Raw genomic sequence first — 15000 nt, 5'->3', positions numbered from 1 at the left:
ATTACCACACCACAAACGATACATACAGCCCATGTTTGTGTCCTAACGATGGGCCTTTTAAAAGAACATTTGCACCGATTTCATTTATTCACCCTTCGAAAAAAAAATGATAACACAATACAGGAAACAAAACTATAAATACAACCGCTCAATGCAACGTTAAGGGAAGAGAGAGAGAGAGGATGGAAAGGGATGAGGGGAGGAGGAGAGGGGAAGGGAAGAGTGGGAAATGAAGGGACAGGGAAGGTATAAGGAGGTAATGAAAAATGGAGAGGTTTCTGGAAGGAGAATTATACGCCATTAGAACTTGAAGGGGAAAGGGAAGGGAAATGGAAAGGGAGATAAAGGGATAGAACTTAAAGGGGAAAGGGAAGGGAAATGGAAAGGGAGATAAAGGGAAGGGGATTAAATATGGGAAAGAATGGGAATGGTATGGACAACTAGGAAGGTCAAGGGAAAGGGATTTGATAAGGGAAAGAGCGGGAAAAAGGAGGAGGAGGAGGAGGAAGAAGAGAAAGGGGAGGAGAAAGAAGAGTTGAAATTAAATGAAGAAGAAGAAGAAGAAGAGGAAGCAGAAAAAGAAAAAGAAGAAGAAGAAGAAGAAAAAGAAGAAGAAAAAAAGAAGAAAGAAAAAAGAAAAAAGAAGAAGAAATAAAAGGCGACGAGTAAGAGAAGAAACACGAAAGGGAATAAGAATAGAATAGAATAAGAATGGGAAAGGAAGTTAAAAGGGAAGGGGAATAGGGAAGGAAAAGAGTAGGCGTGGTACGAATAAATGGGACAAGGAAAACATGGGAAGGGAAAAGGAAGGGTCGCCTGTTGTGACATATTCAGAGGAGGGATTTAAACGTTTTCTCTCAGGGAAGAAAATGTTTATGGAACGTTTATAGTGTTGTGAGATGTGCGTGCGTGTGTGTGTGTGTGTGTGTGTGTGTGTGTGTGTGTGTGTGTGTGTGTGTGTGTGTGTGTGTGTGTGTGTGTGTGTCCTACATTTTCTATCGTAAAAACACATTCACTCACTCAGCTAAGAAAGAATAATGTAGGAAAACAAATATCTCTCTCTCTCTCACACACACACACACACACACACACACACACACACACAGCTAAACAAACAGGGAAACTAACACTACTAAAACAGTGCTCATAAAGATGAAACAAGATGAAGTTTACCAAGGGAAAAAACAAACAAACAAACAAACAAACACGAGAAAACAATAACAAACAAAAAAACGAAACCAAAATCCCCAAAACACGAAAAATACAAGAAAAAACAACCTTCCCTTTTCTTCATTATCTTCTACCCTTCCTTCTACAGCACAATTTCCACCTGTACCCAATCTATACCAATCCTCCTCCATTCCTTCTTTCCTTCCTTCCTTCCTTCCTCTCTCTCTCTCTCTCTCTCTCTCTCTCTCTCTCTCTCTCTCTCTCTCTCTCTCTCTCTCTCTCTGTTCGGTCCACCTTCACACGTCCAATTTCGTCTCCTTTGCTCGTTCAAGAGACGCCGCCACCAATGCTTGTGTTCGAGATATTGCCTCTGTGTCTGTCGGCCAGGAGAGAGGAAGAGTGATAGATAGATTGAGATAGAGATAGACAGATGGATAGATAGATAGAGAGAGATAAGAGAGATGGTTGATATAGACACAGTTGCATTTGTAGAGATAGAGACAGATAGATAGATAGAGATAGAGATAGACAGATGGATAGATAGATAGAGAGAAGAGAGAGATAAGAGAGATAGTTGATATAGACACAGTTACATTTGTAGAGATAGAGACAGATAGATAGATAGAGATAGAGATAGACAGATGGATAGATAGATAGAGGGAGAGAGAGATAGAGAGAGATAGTTGATATAGACACAGTTACATTTGTAGAGATAGAGACAGATAGATGGAGACGGAAGGAGAGAAAACAGAGCAATGATTAATATAAAGACACATATAGATAGATAAATAGATAGACAGACCAATGGAGAGATATAGATAAATAGATTGATAGATAGGCAAACAAATGAAGGGAGAGAGAACAGGTGGTTAATAGACAGATAAATAGATAGATAGACTAGCAGGTAGATAGGTAAATAGATGAAGAGATAAGAGATTGTTGGCATAAGGACAAAGATAGAGAGATAAATAGATAGATAGATGGATAGATAGATAAAAAGAGAGGATATATATGGCACTTCACAGCTATGCATAGTTTAGAGTGCTACGGACTAACTCTATTGCTCTTTTTAACGACTTTTTAACTTGTAGCGTAAATAATGATCGCGGTGGTGGTGGTGGTGGTGGTGGAAGTGGTTGGGGAAATGTTGGTGTTGGTGTTGGTGGTGGAGGTGGTTGGGGAAATGGCGGTCGTGGTGAGGGTGGTGGTGGAGGTGGTTGGGGAAATGGTGGTGGCGGTGATGGTGGTGGTGGTGTTTTTTTTGGAAATGGTGGAGTTGGTGGTGGTGAGGGAAGGAGAAGAATTGTGGAGGTGTTGGTGGTGGAGTTGCCGTGGAGAAAGAATGAGACGAAGTAGATTATTTCCCTCTTGCTCTCCTCCTCCACTCTCTCTCTCTCTCTCTCTCTCTCTCTCTCTCTCTCTCTCTCTTCTTTAATCTCTCGGGAAATCAAATCACCGACAATTCGGTTTTTCGCCTCAATAATGACAATATGTAGGCGTCATTTCTGATTGAGAGAGAGAGAGAGAGAGAGAGAGAGAGAGAGAGAGAGAGAGAGAGAGAGAGAGAGAGAGAGAGAGAGAGAGAGAGAGTCTTATCACTGTATGTATCTTTGGTGCCCTAACAACCTTGATATGCCATGTTAAGAAGCCATAAGGAAGTGACTGTACAAAGAGGAAGAAGGGCTGAGTAGAGGAGAAAACAAAGAAACAAGAACATGAAAATAATAATGGGTGGGAGGATAATAAAGCGAAGAAGAAGAAGAAGAAGAAGAAGAAGAAGAAGAAGAATTATTGAACAACGAAAACAACGCGACAAAAGACACAAACAAAAACACATAAATGAGTTAGACAAAAGAATGTAGAAAGAAAACAAACCGTAGGGACTAAAGAAAAGAAGTAGAGAGAGGAGGGAAAGGTAAGAGAAAGGAGAGGAAGGAGAGAGGGAAGTGAGAAAGGGAGGGAGGGGAAGAGAAGGTGAGTAAAGGGAAAACTGTATAAGGCAAGACTCATTGGAAGGAAGGTCAGGTGAGGTAACGTAAGGTAAGGGAAGGTAAGGTAAAGTGAAGTAAAGGAAGGGAGGGTAGGGAAGGGAAGGCAGAGAAGAGGAGGGAAAGGGAAAGACAAGTTATACTATGAAGAAGGGAAACGAATGGAGGTTAAGGAAGAGGAGGGACAGGGAAGGAAATAAAGAGTGGGTAAGGAAGGGAAGAGGAGGGAAAGAAAAGGAAGGGATACGAGGGATGGGTAAGGAAAGGAAGGGGATGGAAGACAAGACGCACTAGGAAGAAAGGAAGGGAAAGTAAGGGAAATAAAGGGAGTGTAAGGAAGGGAAAGGAAGGGAAAAAGTCACACTACGAAGGATTAAGAAGGAAGGGAATGGAAGGGAAAAAAAGGGGAGGGTAAAAAGGGGACGGGAAAGGAAGACGATACACGAGGAAGAATGAAGAAGGAAGAAAAAGGAAGGGAACGAAAGGAAGGGTAAGGAAAGGAAGGCAGGGAGGATACGAATAGAAGGTTAGGGGAGGGAGGCGAAGGGGGAAGGGAAGGGAAGGGAAGGGAGGGGAGGGAAGGGAAGGGAAGGGAGAGAAGGGGAGGGAGGGAGGGTACGAAGGGAAGGGAGCGAAGGGGAGGGGAGGGAAGGGAAGGGAAGAGAAGGGGAGGGGAGGGGAGGGGAGGGGAAGTCTCATTCCCTTGCTCTCCCCTTGACGCAGAAAATATGAAGGCGTCTCTTGCTTCACCATAATCCACTTTTCATCCACCTTCTCTCTCTCTCTCTCTCTCTCTCTCTCTCTCTCTCTCTCTCTCTCTCTCTCTCTCTCTCTCTCTCTCTCACACACACACACACACACACACACACACACACACACACACACACACACACACACACACACACACACACACACACACACACACACACTTTCTGGTACTCCTTCTGCAATTCCTTCTCTCTCTCTTTAAATATTGACCCGAGGTGGAAAGATCTACTGGGATGATTTCTTCCACCACACACACGCCTCCACCTCCTCCTCCTCCTCCTCCTCCTCCTCTTCTTAGTTATACTCGTCGTCGTCCATGTCCTGTTCCTGTTCCTTATCTTTCTAATTATTTTTCTTCCTCTTCTTCTTCTTCTTCTTCATCTTCTCCTTCTCTCTGCTTATCTTCTTTCCTATTTCCGCTTCTAATTAGGGTCGTTGTTCTCCTTTTCCTTTTGTTTATTACTGTATCTCTATCTTTTCCTTCTTTTTTTATTTCTTCTCTTTTCCTTCTTTTTTCTGATGTATTTTTAATCATTTTGCTTTTCCTCAATTCGCTTTTTATTCATTGTTTTCTTTTTCTTCGTCTTTTTACATCCTCTTTCTCTTCTTTTACTCGCTCATTTTATTCCTCCTCCTCCTCCTCCTCCTCCTGCTCCTCTTTCTCTGTCTCTCTCTTTTTTTCTCTTTTCTATGATTTTTTTCAGATATATTTTACAATAATTTTTCTCTTTTTTATTTCATTTTCCTTTTCTTATTCTATTTTTCCATTTTCTTCGTCGTTTTCTTCTTTCCTTTCTTTTCCTCCCTCATATTTTTCTTCTTTTTCTTCCTCTTCCTCCTCCTCCCCTTTCTTCTCATCTCTCTTTTCTTTTCTTTGTTTTTTCAGATATATTTTACATTTTCCTCTTTTTTGATTCATCTCTTTTTCTTATTCTATTTTTTTCATTTTCTTCGTCGTTTTCTTCTTTCCTGTCTTTTCCTCCCTCATATTCTTCTTTTTTTTCCTTCTCCTCCTCCTCCTCCTCCTCAAGAAGCGCAATTCTTTGTTTTGATTTTTTCTGCCTCGTCTTATTTCTCTCTCGTCGCCTTCGTTCCTTCTTTTGATTCGGAAATAATGAAAATACCTCCGGGAAACGATTTTGTCGCGTGCCCTTGTGATTCTTCTCTCCTCCTTCTCTTCCTCATTCTATTCCTCCTCTTCCTCATTCTCCTCCTCCTCCTGCAGCATGTCGTTTTCTTCTATTTTCCGTCTTGTTTTTCGTTTCTTCCTCTTATTATTATTGTTCTTTCCGTCTCCTTCTCCTTTTGTTTTCTCTATTCTTGCCCTTCATCACTTCTATGTTTTCTTGTTTGTATTTTCTATCTCTTTCTTTTCTTATTCTTGTTCTGCATCTCTTATTTATGTTCTTTGTATTTTTTCTTCATCACTTCTATTTCTTCATGTTTTGTTCTTCATCTTCTTTTTCTTCTTCTTTATCTGTTCTTTATCCATTCTTCTTGTTTTTCTTCTTCATCACTTTGTTTTCCTATTCCTTTTCTTGCCCTTCATTTTCCTCCACTTTCTTCTCTTTGTTCTTGTTCGTCATAATTTCTTTATCTACCTGTTCTTCATCTCCCTGTTCTTATTATTGTTTTTGTTTTCACCTCTTCGTTCTCTTTCTTCTCGTTCTCCATCACTTAATTTTCTCCTTGCTTCTGTTCTTCATCTCCTTTCCTTGTTCTTCTTTTTGCTCTCTTCTATTCTTCCTTGTTCAACTTCACATCACCGTCATCATTCATCCCATCCTCTTTGTCTAACTGCTCTTCTCTTTCCTCCTCTTTGTTATTGTTCTTTTTAACTTCCTTATCTCTTGAGTCCTATTGTTCATCTCCCTTCCTTGTTCTTCTTTTTGCTCTTTTTTATTTTTTTTCCTTGTTCAACTTCAAATCACTATCTTTGTTCATCCCACTAAGCTGCTCTTCCTCTTTGTCTTCAAGCCAGTAATTATCGTCCTATCAGCCTTACGTCTGTCCTAATTAAACTATTCGAAAAAATAATCAGGGATGAAATGATCACGTTCCTCGAAACAAATGATTTGATAACTGATAATCAGCATGGATTTCGTAGTAACCGATCTTGCCTCACCAACTTATTAACTTTTTTCAATGACGTATACTCCAGCTGGGACGCCCGAGCCCCATATGACATAATTTACCTTGACTTTCAGAAAGCGTTCGATAAAAGTTCCCTATGTTAGGCTTCTTTCAAAACTGCGTTCCCACGGTATTAGTGACCATCTGTGCGCATGGATTCATGACTGGCTCATAGATAGACAACAGCGTGTATTTCTCAATGGTGAAGCATCCGATTAGCAACCTGTAACCAGTGGCGTGCCACAAGGATGGGTCCTGGGGCCAACACTATTCATTATTTACGTGAACGATTTAGTGACTGATATCCTATCAGAAGTAGCCAAATTCACCGATGACACCAAATTAGGAGGTACGGTAACAAACAATAAAAATTGGGAGGATATTCAATCATATTTAACAAGACTTGCCGATTGGAGCGACAAGTGGCAAATGTGTTTCAACCTAGATAAATGTAAAGTAATGCACATAGGTGAAAAGAACCCTAACTTTAAATATCAGATTCAAGGACATGAGCTCAGCAAAGTAAAACAAGAAAAAGATCTTGTTGTCATTATCAGTAACTCTCTCAAAATGAGGGATCAATGTACTGCGGCGAGTAAAAAAGCCAATATAATGTTAGGACTAATCTCAAGGAACTTTGATTATAAATCAGCCGAACTTATGAAGAGATTATATTCAGCGTTTGTAAGACCACACCTAGATTACGCCGTCCAGTTCTGGTCACCGAATTATATCAAAGATCAAATTTTGCTAGAAAAGATACAGAGACGAGCAAAAAAAAAAAAAAAAAAAAAAAAAAAAAAAAAAAAAAAGGTTCCGTAACTTGCCGTGTGACGAGCGTTTAAAGCGTTTAGATACGTTTTCCTTAAAAAAAGCGAAGGGTAAGAGGGGACTTAATCGAAGTGTTCAAAATCCTTAATAGATTCGAAAACGTTAACCCAGAAAATCTATTTCAGAGAGACACCAACACAATGACACGCATCAACGGTATGCAGTTAAAGGGAACCAGATGAAACACATTGGCGCGCAGAATTTATTTTAATAATAGAGTCATCGATCACTGGAATAGACTCCCAACGTCAGTAGTTAGCGCACAGAGTATCAATAGCTTCACGTCTTCATTGGATAAGTACTTCAGGGATATAAGGTTTTACTGACCCTTTTTCGTATGTTTCAGGCACACTGCAGCACGGCGCCAACCTGACGACTTAATAATTTCCCCCCCAGCTTAGGTCACCAGTAGCGTAAGTTAAGGGTAGTAATTTCCTCTTATTTCTCTCTTTACTGTGAAATTTCCATGTCCCTTTCTTCCTTAAAGGCACATGGTGTTCTCATCTAACTATTTCCTGCCGGCACGTTACCGGAGGGAGAGGTGGGTGGGGAGGAGCCTTCATCTTTTCTGTCCTGTCCTGCCACACGTAGATTACTAGTAGTAGCGGTAGTAAACAAACACCCTCGCCATACACCGACAGGTCTTCTGGTGTCTGTTCTTCCTATGTATATTCCTATGTTCTCCCTCTTTTTTTTCCTTTTGTTCTTGTTCTTCATCACTTCTTTATTTCTTGTTTTCTATTATTCGTCTCCCATATTTGTTCTTATTCAAGTTCTTTTTCTTCCTTTTTGTTCTTCTTCTTCATCACTTCTTTATTTTTTGTTTTCTATTATTCGTCTCTTATATTTGAGCTTATTCTAGTTCTCTTTCTTCCTTGTTCAACATCACATCACTATCATCATTCATCACTCTAAGTTGCTCTTCCACTTTGTCTTCTTGTTCTTCCTCTTTTTCCTTCCTAACATAAGCATCACCTTTCCCATCCAGTGGCAGGATTAATTAAGCTCAGGTGTTGTCTCATTTCTCTGTTTACCTGTGTACCTGCTAATGGGTTTCTCCTCCTCCTCCTCCTCTTCCCCCTCCTCCTCCTCCTCTTTCTTCTTTTTTTCCTTTACTTTGTCACCTTTTTCTGAACATGAGTTATAACACTGTCATCGCTTTGTGTGTGTGTGTGTGTGTGTGTGTGTGTGTGTGTGTGTGTGTGTGTGTGTGTGTGTGTGTGTGTGTGTGTGTGTGTGTGTGTGTGAGAGAGAGAGAGAGAGAGAGAGAGAGAGAGAGAGAGAGAGAGAGAGAGAGAGAGAGAGAGAGAGAGAGAGAGAGAGAGAGAGAGAGAGAGAGAGAGAGAGAGAGAGAGAGAGAGAGAGAGAGAGAGAGAGAGAGAGAGAGAGAGAGGTGGTGAGAGAGAGAGTGGTGGTGGTGGTGGTGGTGGTTGTGGGCAGCTTTAAGGTAGGAGAGAGAGAGAGAGAGAGAGAGAGAGAGAGAGAGAGAGAGAGAGAGAGAGAGAGAGAGAGAGAGAGAGAGAGAGAGAGAGAGAGAGAGAGAGAGAGAGAGAGAGAGAGAGAGAGAGAGAGAGAGAGAGAGAGAGAGAGAGAGAGAGAGAGAGAGAGAGAGAGAGAGAGAGAGACTAAAGAGAAAGTATTACAAGAATGAAGAGAAAAAGTGGAAAATAATGAGGATGGGAAAACCCGAGAGACAGCGAAGGAGGAGGAAAAGAAAAGCCAAAAAGAGGGAAGAGAAAGAAGTGTGGTGAGGTTGACGGCTTGGAAAAGAGAAGTAGGAGGAAGAGGAGGAGGAGGAGGAAGAGGAGGAGGAGGAGGAGGAGGAGGTGTGAGTGAGATGGTTATGGGCGATCATTATCTTGTGAGGGAAGGGAAAGGAGGAGAAACGTGAGGGAGAGGAGGAGTGATGGTGATGAGGAGGAGGAGAAATAGAGGCAGGAGGAGGAGGAGGAGGAGGAGGAGAAAATATATCCGAGTAATGGAAGGAAAAAAGCTGCAAGGGGGGGGGAGAGAGAGAGAGAGAGAGAGAGAGAGAGAGAGAGAGAGAGAGAGAGAGAGAGAGAGAGAGAGAGAGAGAGAGAGAGAGAGAGAGATTTGTAAACGAAAAAGTGGAGTGGAGAAACGAATTAACATCCACCACCACCATCACCACCACCACGACTTATACCTTGATATGCAAACTAGACCAATATGAAAAGAATCTCTCTCTCTCTCTCTCTCTCTCTCTCTCTCTCTCTCTCTCTCTCTCTCTCGCCTGAAGAAGAATAAAATGTGGATTCCTCTTTTATTTGCGCGGTTCCATTCGTGCTCATTATCATCTTCCTCTTTCTTATAATAATGGAGATGGAGGGTGGGAAGGAGGAGGAGGAAGAAGAAGAGGAAGAGGAAAAAGAAGAAGAGGAGGAGGAGGAGGAGGAGGAGGAGGAGGAGGAGGTGGAGGACTAGTGGGAGAAGGAATATGACAGATAGTAGGAAAGGAGGATGAAATGAGGATGAGGAAGAGGAGGAGGAGGAGGATGAGGAAGAGGAGGAGGAGGACGAGGAGGAGGAGGAGGAGGAGGACTAGTGGGAGAAAGAATAGGACAGATATTAGGAAAGTAGGATGAGGATGATAATGAAAATGAGGATGAGGAAGAGGATGAGAAAGATGACATACAGCAGGAGAGGAAGAAGAAGAGGAGGAGGAAGAGAAGGAGGAAAAGGACAGACAGTAGGAGAGGATGTTGAAGATGAAGAAGAGGAGGAAACATAAAAGAACAAGTGCAAAAAAACGTAGACTTATAATGAAGTTGCAAAGATTTAATGATTTAATCTACTGGGCGGGCGCTGCAGTAATTTGTCGAACAGTACTTCTCGACGTACCCTTGAGATTAACTTGTCGGAGGGAAAGAACGAAGTCAATTTTTTTTTTAGTTCATCGTTTTAGCACTAACTACTTCCACAAGGGTTCTGTACTGGCGGGTGATTGTCCGTGTTCGAGAATGAAAAACTCCCGCTGGTGTCTGTACTGCATTGTAACGCTTGAATTAGCAGACCAGTACTTCAAGTTTCCGGATTAGACAAACTCAAGAAAAGGTAATCAACGCTATCAAAGTTATTCATATAGTTGAAGACCTGTATCAAATCTGCCTGTTATCAGCATCGTCGCTTTCACTGTTTGCCTGTCCACATCAAAACAAATGCCTTTCCCAACGTTCTCCACCTCTCTCTGTCAGATGTTAGTGTACTCCATCCTGCTCCGGCAAACGCTCTAATTGCCTATCTCTGCCTGATCCTCTGTCGCGCATTCAACAATTCTACGGTCGCTACTCTTTGTTTGTTTGTTTATCTGTTATCAGTTCTGGAGAATGATGGTGATGATAGTTATAGCAGTAGTAGTAGTAGTAGTAGCAGCTGTATTATTATTATTATTAGTAGTATTAGTAGTATGTAGTAGTAGTATGTAGTAGTAATAGTAGTGGTAGTGGTAGTGGTAGTAGTAGTGAAAGTAGTAGTATCAGGAGGAGGAGGAGGAGGAGGAGGAGCAAAAGTGGAAGTGATAGTAGCAGTAGTGGAGGCAGCAGCGGCAGCAGCAGCAGTATCCATATTGAGTTCGTTCTGAGGTCGAATAGCTTGAACCGGCATCAGCGCATTATCGCCCCTCTATAGGAAATTGCGGACTCCTTTCATGGCTCGTCTTAAGTCATCTCCTTTGAAGGGACTCGGGGGCTCGGTGGAGCTTAGTCTCGTTGGTGGAATTAGTTTTGTTGCGCACCGCTGAACCGTCGAGAGGACAGTGTGTGATCTCCGCGTGTAGAGGCTTTCCTTCGTTCCCTTTCGACTGATGGCTTTATGGTGACTCAGGTACCTAATGGCCTCTTTCTTAGGCGGCTGGGCATGGAGGCACACAAGGAGAGCAACGATAGCTTATGTCATGGCTATATAATTATTATTTATCATACATTATTCAGTTGTATTGCAATCTGGTAATGCAACACTATCTATTCTATTTATCTGTTTTTCTTAATACAGGAGAGGGCCTTTATACCTATATCTTTATCGTTCTTTTTGTGGTGAGGCAGCCGAACGGTGGGAGATGTTTTATTTGGTTTCAATAACGAATTGCTTATGCAAAGAGGAGGAGGAGGAGGAACACAAAGAGCCACAAAGGAAGAACAAACAACAGCAGACCTGATGGTCCTTACGAGGCTGTTTGTGACAGGCTACACTAACTATCTAATCAAAGGTGGAAGATGAAGGACACCAAAGGCGAAGGCTCCTCTCCACCCACAGGAGGAGGAGGAGGAGGAGGAGGAGGAAACATGGAAATACAGGCTATTGGTTCAGTGCGAGGTTGCCCGCTGTAGTCATTAATCTTCTCGAGTCACTTCATGCCTGTAGAACATTGTACGTATGTTCTCTTAGCTCTGGTCAAAACGACGTATCGGTGGATTACGGTTCTAAAGTTAATTTATTTCGTACTCACCACTTCAGCAGAAAGATTGTTTCAATGGCGTATGACTCGGTTTGAAAAGAAACTAATACCACTGTCTTTGCTACATCGCCTCGCTAGAATAGACACTCATTTTTTAGTTCTAGCGTTGGTTTGTATTTCAAAGAACTTGGCGTCATGGATGGATGGATGATTCTTCAGGTACTTGAAGACCTGAATCATATCCCCTCGCAGGCGTCTCTTTTCCAGCGTAAAGAGGTTGAGTCATCTGAGTCCTTCCTCATACAGGTGAGCCATTGAGAGTGCAATAATTTTCGTAGAGTGTCTTTGAACTCTCCAGTAATTCAATGCCCTTCATGTAATTATTTAATTAGATCAGAACTCAACTGCATATTCGAGTTGAGTTCTGACAATTGAATTACATATTAATTGTCGGCGTCTTACAATCGATGTGCCTTGCGCTATGAATCCAAACATAGTGGCTTTGGTATGTTATTATTTAAAATGTTCTGTATGTTTCAGGCCACTGCTGATGGTGACCCCAAGGTCCAATTCCTCCTACACAAGCTGCAAAGGTTTCTCAGGCATGCTGTACGTATGGTTACTGTTTCTGGACCCACATTAAATGACTTTACATTTGTCAACGTTGAAGGACACATCACTTTTGAGACGAGGAGGAGGAGGAGGAGGAGGAGGAGGAGGCGGAGGGGAGGAGGAGAGGAGGAGGAGGAGGGAAACACAAATACAAAATGGATAAAGAAAATGAGAACGACGAAGCGGAGAATGAGAGAGGAAGGCAGAAAGGAGGAGGAGGAGGAGGAGGAGGATGCAGAAGAGGAAGAAAAGCAAGAGGAAGAGGAAGAGGAAGAGGGAGAGGATGAGCATATGACAGCCTCTCACACGCTTGCCTAAGATAGCACACGAGGCGACAGTGGAGGAGGAGGAGGAGGAGGAGGAGGAGGAGGAGGGATGTAGGGCTGGTGACGATAAAAATAATGAAGAGGGTGATTGTACTGTCGCCCAGGGAGATGGGAGGGGAAGGGTAAGGAGAAGGGAGGGAGAGGGAGGAGAAGGTTGAAGGGAGGAAGTTAAGAGGAGGGAGAAGAAGGAGGGAGTTGTTTTTGTAGGGGGATGGGAGGGAGGGAGGGAGGTATTAGACAAGATAGCAGGAGGAGAATAAAATAAATAGGAAGGGAAGGGAAAGGAAGGGAAGGGCAACATAAGGAAGGGAAGGAAAGGGAAAAGATAGAAAGGAAAGAGAATAAAGGAAACATTATAAAGAGAAAATGAAGTGAAATAATGGAACATATAAGAAAAGGAAAGGAAAAAATGATACAAAAAGTTAAATAAAGGGAAAGAAAGGAAAGGAAAGAGATGGGAATGGTAAAGAATAAAGGAAATAATTATAAAGAGGAAATGAAGTGAAATAATGGAACATATGAGAAAGGGAAGGGAAAAATGAAATAAAAAAAAGTTAAGGAAATGAAAAGGAAGGGAAGGAAAGAATCGGAAATGGTAAAGAAGGAAGATAATATTAAAAAAAGGGAAATGGAAGAAAAAAAGGAACATAGAAAAATTGAAGGGAAAAATGAAATAAAAAAGGGAAGGAAAGGGAAAGGAATGGTGAAGAAGGAAGGAAAAAATATAGAGGGAAGAAAAGGAATAAAAAAAGAACATATCAGAAACGAAAGGGAAAGAAGGAAACGAAATAAAACAAAACAAGGGACGGAAAAAGAAGCAAAAACAAGAAACTGAAGAACAGAAAACGTAAGGTAAGTCACAGAAAGGGAAGTTAAAGTAAAAATGAGAAATGATCGACAAGACTTGAGGACGGCGTAGACAGCAAGGTGACGACAATAGGTACACGTGATGGGGAGGTGCTGATGGCCGGAGGGACGATGAAGGGTGGAGGATGATGAAGGGGAAGGGGGGGGCGGGGGTCATAAGAGGGTGAAAGACGTAATAAGTGGGGAGTAAGGGCGAGGAAAGTACCGCAACGAGACCATTAAGGGAGATAATGGTGATGGAGGTGGATTAGGACGCCTGGTAGTAGTAGTAGTAGTAGTAGTAGTAGTAGTAGTAGTAGTAGTAGTAGAAGTAGTAGTAGTAGTAGTAGCTGTAGTAGTATTAGCAGTAGTAGTAGTAGTAGTAGTAGTAGTAGTAGGAGGAGGAGGAGGAGTAGGAGGAGGAGGAAGAGGAGGAGGAGGAGGCGTATGAAGGGGATACAAGGATATGAAATGGACGTGGGGTGGTGGTAGTGACGGTCGCGTGGTAGTGGCAGCGGTGTTGGTGGTTCAGTGGTATGTAATAATAGAACCGACTGATGTAATTGGCTGGCGCGAGGAGGTGATATTATGAGGTAGAGGAAGGAGTGAGGGAGTCAGACAGAGGTAGCGGTAGTAGCAGTAAAGTAGTAGTAGTAGTCGTAAAAGTAGTAGTAATAGTAGCGACGCAGAATAGTAGTGGTCGAAGGGAAAGGGACATCAGGTGACGGAGGTGATGGTGGTGTTGGCCGCGGCGGTAATGGCAGAGGCGGTGGCAGTGACAAGGAATATATGGCAAGAGACAAGGTGACTGCGACGCTAACTAATATAAGGTGAGCGACAGGTGACAGGAGGGAGGGAGAGGTGGAGAGACGGAGAGAAAGGGAGGGCGTGAGAGGAAAGGATGAGAGAAATGGGATATATAACTCAATGTCGTTCTCTTCCTCTCACCTTCCACTCTCTTCTTCCTCTTCTCTCATTTCTCGTTATTCCTCGCCTTTATCTTACTTCCATCTCTGCCTCCTCCTTCTCATCTCCTTTCTTTCATCCTAGTTGTTCTTATCCTCAACATGAATCACAACCTATCCGCTCTATCTTCCCCTTCCATTACCACGCCATCATCCCCACCGCACAAAGCAGGAAGGAAGGGCTTAGCGAAGGGGTAAGTCGGGCGCTAAGGGCTGTGTGTATCACTTAGTTTTGCCTCATGTCGAGTCAGCCAGCCTCGTGCCCAAGGGGAATAAGGGAATAAGGATGAAGAGGAAGAGGAATATGAGAAGAAAGAGGAGATGGAGGAAAAGGAAGAAGAAGAAGAGGAGGAGGAGGAAACATAAGAACATACAACGGACAGGACATTGGCTTGTAAGGGAGCTTCTTGCTTAGTTCTATAATTAGATCATCATTCACGTCAGTGACCTGTGGAACAGATTAAAGCACATACTATATGTACGTGCAATGCCATTCAATTCACTCATGACGCAAGAAAGTAACGTTTAGTGCCATTTTTAGAAAGAACTGATTGTGTCCGCAACAAATTCTTCTGCAGGAAGGTTGTTTCAGCGGCGGTTGACTTTCTTCAAGAACAAAACTCCTTCAGCTTTCTGTGCTGCATCCCCTCGCTTGAGCTGACTGACCGTTATTTCTAGTTCAGTCAGATTAAGCGAGGGGATGTGGATGTGGATGTGGATGTGGTTTCACTTCACGAACAAAGTCATCTTCCACTGAAACAACCTTCTTGCGGTGGAGGAGGAGGAAGAGGAGGAGGAGGAGGAGGATAGAGGTTAGTTATTTTTAGTAACAAAACACATGCAATTAAATGTAGGAATGAAGAACAGAAACAAACCGCCACTACTACTACTACTACTACTATTACTATTTTTACTGCAATGACAACAACAACAACAACAACAACAAC

The sequence above is a fragment of the Eriocheir sinensis genome, chromosome 11 (genome assembly GCF_024679095.1).
Source record: "Eriocheir sinensis breed Jianghai 21 chromosome 11, ASM2467909v1, whole genome shotgun sequence".
NCBI classification, from domain to species: domain Eukaryota; kingdom Metazoa; phylum Arthropoda; class Malacostraca; order Decapoda; family Varunidae; genus Eriocheir; species Eriocheir sinensis.
This window is presented reverse-complemented; position numbering follows the sequence as displayed.